This window comes from Asparagus officinalis, chromosome 4 (assembly GCF_001876935.1).
Source record: "Asparagus officinalis chromosome 4, Aspof.V1, whole genome shotgun sequence".
In the NCBI taxonomy this organism is placed as follows: domain Eukaryota; kingdom Viridiplantae; phylum Streptophyta; class Magnoliopsida; order Asparagales; family Asparagaceae; genus Asparagus; species Asparagus officinalis.
Window position 1 is genome coordinate 60,527,997 of NC_033797.1, and position 5,956 is coordinate 60,533,952.

At 35.8% G+C, this 5,956-nt stretch overlaps 1 pseudogene; it reads left to right on the forward strand.

The window, feature by feature from the left end:
• The window catches only part of LOC109837544, a 6,263-nt pseudogene continuing 1,109 nt past the window's right edge, over positions 803–5,956 (forward strand).

A 5,956-nucleotide genomic window follows, 5' to 3' on the forward strand; every position in this document is an offset into this window, starting at 1 on the left:
GACATCCTAAAGTTTACACATTTTTTAATGTTCATGCCCTTTAAGTTCCACATGGTTTTAACTTTGATACCCTAGAACTTGGGGTATCAAAGTGCATGTCAAAAAGTTTTGACTTTGAGATATTATAATTTAAAATGTATAAATTCTGTCATAACAAAAGTGTCAGAAAAAATATTAAGTTATCTAGTTAAAAAAGGTGTAAACTTTAGTACATCAAAATGTCTAAAAATTTTAAAGTTAATAAATTTTAGATACCAAATGAAAATAATCCTTCTTTTAACAAAATGGGTTTTAAGTGAAAAATCATAACAAAGGGGTATTTTGGCCATTGAGGGACCAAATTGCAAGACCCGTTAGGATTGAGGGACTAAGGACAATTATTTAGATTAGAGGGAGTAATATGGAATTATTAAAGCTCTGGGGGACTAATACAAAATAATCCAAAAAACAATAATTAAAAAAAAATCCAATCATATAATAACTTGCTAAAAGACTCATTCCTACTTTATCTTTTCTCCTTTTTTTAATTAATAAAAAGAACCCAATCATATAAAGATGCAACAGAACATGGGTCACTCTTATTTTTAGCTTCTGTTCATCCTCCTGATATTGCAAAGCGGAGGGTTTGAGGAAGAGAGAGAGAGAAAGAAAAGGGTCTATTAGATTCTCATTAAGGCTCTTTATCTTTTATCTTTTTTTAATCTTTTATTGATCGTTGGATTTTGCTGGTACTAAGTGCCTTTAAAGAGAGCCAATCAGAGTTTGTGTTTGTTGTGGAGCTATTGGTGTATGGGTTCAGTAGTAATCTGAGCTCTGGGTGTATCTGGGCAGAGAGAAGGTACATCTATTTTTCCAAGAACTCGATCTCAATTTGGTTCTTTTGCAACAGATAGTGCTCCTTGTAGTGCCCAAGGGGAAATTTGGGGTGTTTCTTCTCGAAAGTTTGCATCAAAATTTGATCTTTATTATTCTGATGCGTGCTATGCCCGTAATGGTGATTTGGGTTTTCTTTTGTGCTAAAAGAAAGGACGGCTGGTGCTGAGATTTTTAGCTGATTTCTGATAGATTGGGGAACAGTGTTTTTGAGCTGCTTGTATATAACGTTGCACAAGGGAAAAGGTGCCCTTGTGTTTTATTTCTCTAGCTTATTGGTGAGTATTCTGATGCCTTCCCACTGAAGAGGGAAAGGAAGAAGACATAACTGGGAGTTTCTTTTCAATACTGAGATGGAGAAGCAGCAAAGTTTTCGATTAGGAGCCTTAGAGAGATTACAGAGTTTCCGACAGAAGAGTTTTCGAATGGGGGCAATGGAGAAGCAAAAGAGTTTCCGAAATGGGGAATTTGAGAGACAGCAAAGCTTTAGGGAGAGAAAAAGCAAGGAAAGTCCAGGAAAGAGGGGGGATACATCACTCCATCTAGCTTCCAGAGCTGGCAACTTAGCCAGTGCTCAGAAGCTTCTTGCGGATAGTGATGCGAACCAGTTGAAGGATTTGATCTGCAAGAAGAATCGCGACGGTGAGACTGCGCTTTATGTGGCTGCTGAGAGAGGGTTTGTCGCTATTGTTCAGGAGATATTGAAGTTTTCGGACCTTCAATCAGCTGCCATCAAGGCTAACAACAGCTTCGATGCCTTTCATATTGCTGCTAAGCAGGGTCATTTCGGTATTGTCTCATTGATTTTATGTGTTTATTTCAATTAGCAAGAACATTTCATATATGATACAGAACCTTGTAATACTATGATTGGTTTACTCTATGCACCGACTTATCGGATCAGTTCTCGTACAAGATAGTTAAGAGTCATGTTGAACTGGATGTATATTTCATATCTCATGGACGATAATTCAAAAGCCAAACCAGATACTTTGAGTTTGATGCATCTATTATACTTCTTGACATATCTGTAGACACATACTGATATGCATTCACCTAGTTGTGTATGGCTTACTTTTTTATGATGGGCCCTAAGTATTTGTGCATTACACATTCAAAATAGGTGACCTATTAGAGGTGGTAATATATAGGCCTCATTCTGTTTTCCATTTGATTTTTTGTTTATTTATTAGCCTTATTTTACCATTAGTCCATCAACTCTTGATATTTCTAGATCAGTCTTTAAACTACTTCAAGTTCTAACCAAATTACTTTACCTATTTTCACTCAACTTTCAAAATTCAATATTGATAATATTTTATCATCTCTAAAATACCACCTCTAACTGGGAAGGAGTTAGGAAAAACGATCTCACTTTCAACCACCTGTAGCGATTGTATCCCCATCTCCAACTCCATGAAAGTACATTACACCATTTTCTTATGAAAATCTAGACATATATTCTCCTCTCAACCTCCACTATCTTTATCCGTGGAGAAGAAATACGAAGAATATAATTATTGCTAGTAACTGAGGGAAGAGAGAAATTACCCTATCTTTCTCATTTAAGGTAATGGAATATTTTAAGCACTCATGACTAGTTTCATATGATTAAATGTTCTGATGGACTATTATGACACAAAGACTTTTCTTTAAGGAATACATTAAAAAACTATTATCTACCACTTGAAGTTTTTACATCTAAATCCTCTTTAAATATGATGTTCGTGATATTCAGTTGACATTCATTTTCATTTCCAGAAGTTTGGATCTGATTTAGAGTTACTATTGATGTTCATATACATATTTGTAACTGTAGAAGTAAATTGTACATGGACATAGTTCATACCAACGTCTATTATATTTGTTTCATCTCTATGCGTATGTGAAATTGAACACATAATAAGGTGCAAAATACTTGGTGTGAAGGTGAGCAAAGGACATTTCAGGAAACACGGATATTATTCTAGAAGTTGTGAGCCAAAAAGGGTGTTAAAGAAAACCAAGGAAAAAGATTATATAATTGGAGGCATCAAGCCCTCAGAAACTGTAAAGCTTCTTGGTTTTTGAGTTAACGAACCTACATCAGAGGTAATGTGATATATATGATAGCCAGAAGAGCTCCACAGAGCGTAATTACCAACACTAGTGTCCAATGACGTATGCATGCATAAAGAAGGTATTGTAGATGACATCCCATTCTTACAGCATATGTCAGATGGTATACTTTGTTTCCATCTAGAAGGTATATAAGCTAATATGAGTTATAAGGCTGTACCGTACATCACTCACAGGTAAAAGAGTATAGGTTAATGAAAACACAGAGGGTCGGGATTTTTGTAGGTGTCAGGCCATCTAACTCTTCACTAGAACCAGAATTTGATTGGATCCGCAAGTTAGTAAACTGAGCGGCAACAGTGTCGGTGGATATATGAAGAAGCCTAGTTAGGTTGCAAGTGTTAAAAGAGGACTTGATTTGTCTGGCAAACGCAATCAAATACTTACATCTCAATGTCTCCAAGAACCAGATGACCTCTTATGAACAAGGACACAAAGGTATAAAACTTGAAGAGATCCAACTTCTTGAATCTTGATATGCCTTGGATCCCACCGGACTAGGTCTGTGTTAATACCTACTATTAAGGAGGCTTTTGGGTGGCTACCTAGAAATATGTGGAGAATGCATTTCAATCTTGATTCCATGTTGTGCAGCATGTGGATCCTATATTGGAGTTGGTGTTTCAATTTCTAACAATTGTAAACTTACAATGGCCTTACAATGTCATGAGTAAGTCATGAAACTAAGAAGCATATTTGTATAATCCATGCAATACTTTTTGAACTATCAATTCACTTGGAATCACAGTAATTACACTTTTCGTGTCAAAATATAGAGTGTCACATCTTCTAGCAAAAGAGCTGTATCTGCTTTTCTTGACAATGTGCTACTTTATCGTAGTTTGGAAATTGCCTTCTTTTCTCTTTTCTTTTCTTTTCTTTTCTTTTCTTTTCCCATTTTGAGCAATGACAGTGGAAACTTTGATGGTTTATTTGTATTGCTGTTTTGATCTCAGTTTGCACAAATCAACAGCCCCGTCTACCTTGTTAATCCTATACTGGCATCCAAATCTGTTGAATTAATTGTTAATAATCTTCATATATTGAGAATTCTAGTTGAAAATTTTTACTCAAAATTTTATCATTTTCTTGCACTTTTGGAGTTCAAAATTCTCATCATTTGCCTGGTTGGGTTTCTGCAGAAGTAGTGAAGGAACTATTACTGTCTTTCCCTGCATTGGCTATGACTACCAACTCATCCAACTCTACTGCCTTAGACACTGCTGCTACCCAAGGCCACATTGATATCGTCAACCTTCTATTGGAAACCGGTGTGGACCTTGCCAAGATCGCACGTAACAACGGGAAGACTGTTCTTCATTCAGCAGCCAGAATGGGGCATGTAGACGTTGTGAAATCCCTTTTAAATAAGGACCCCAGCATTGGGTTTAGGATCGATAAGAAGGGGCAGACAGCATTTCATATGGCAGTGAAAGGTAATAATGTTGATATTGTCATGGAGCTGTTAAGGCCTGATCCATCAATAATCAATGTAGAGGATAGCAAGGGAAACACGGCATTACATATTGCAACGAGGAAAGGTCGCCCTGAGGTATGCAATAAAATTATATTTATTTATGTTTATTACTTAAGGGAATTACTACCTAAACTTTAGAATTTTGTTTGCCAAGTTACCAAATAAACTTAAGTTTTGGGTTGTGACAAGAAGTTTCTAATTGTTTGAGACAGGTGAATGTCCTTGAATTACCACTTTAAAGAAGATATTAAAAAATAAAGTGAGAAAAATTCAATCACAAAAATAAGTTTGATGTATGTAGTTCGTAGTATTTGGTTTGGAACAATCAATCCTTTCCCTTATAAATGGGGTCGGTTATGGTGCATGAAAAAGTAGAAAAGGTTCTAGAAATATCTGACCATGTTTTTACAGTCGGATGCCAATGTGATATCAATCTCTGTTTGTTGGTGCAAACTTTCCACTGAAGAAAAGTATGATCAAAAGGGAATCATGCTATAGGAACTTAAATCGTGTGTTGGTAGAGAGGTAGACCAAACATTTTAGTTATGTATATGTAAACTCTTATAAGCAGAGATCTCCAAGTCCGTGGAGACAACATTTCTCAAAAAAAAGTTCGTGGAGACAAGAAATCAATCTAGCCAAAAGATGTATGATTAGGGAATACATGCTCGTAGACACAAGCTAAATACCTTATAGCATCACATTCCAATACTTATTGTTGACAGATTCAGAGATTAGTATCATGCAAGAAGAAATGTATGTTTGTCTTGCCATTTCTCGGAAATTATAATATTCATACATATAACTACCTAGGAGGCTAGTAATATTTGGAAGCAAGTACTATGTTCAGAGACTGCCCTATGTTAGGACAGAATTGGAGTTTCAACACATTATGCCATCAAAGGATGAATGCTTTTTAGTGAATGGTTACTCCATGGCTATTTCCAGAAGAGAGTGTCTAAACAAAGAACTGCTCAGAGAGAAGAGGGTTTCAAGTTAAACTTATATATTGCCAACAAATCTATAGCTAATAATAATGCCTTGCGGCTTGAATTTACCTATATCCAAGTCAATTTGAGTTTTTGATGTACCTGATTGCATAAATTGGTTAGAATCTGTTGCAAAGCACTTGGTATTTATTTCTGACTAAAGCTATATCATAGCACACCTTCTAGGATTCACACCATAAACTCTTTGGCTGATCAAGCAGTCTTTTTCTTTTGATATTATTTTGTTTAGCTTCAAATTAATAGGAAAATATGGAGCAAACCTTGATACTCAAAAAGCTTACAATCTCCATTAATCATCCTTCCTATTTCTCTGATCTTTAACCTCGTTGCTAAACTCTCCTTAATGTCACTACAGATAGTACAAGCCTTATTATCAGTTTCTGGCATTGACATCAATGCTGTCAACCGAGCAAATGAAACTGCCCTCGGAATCTCTGTAAAGTCCAACAACGAAGAGATCTCTTCCATTCTCCGAGAA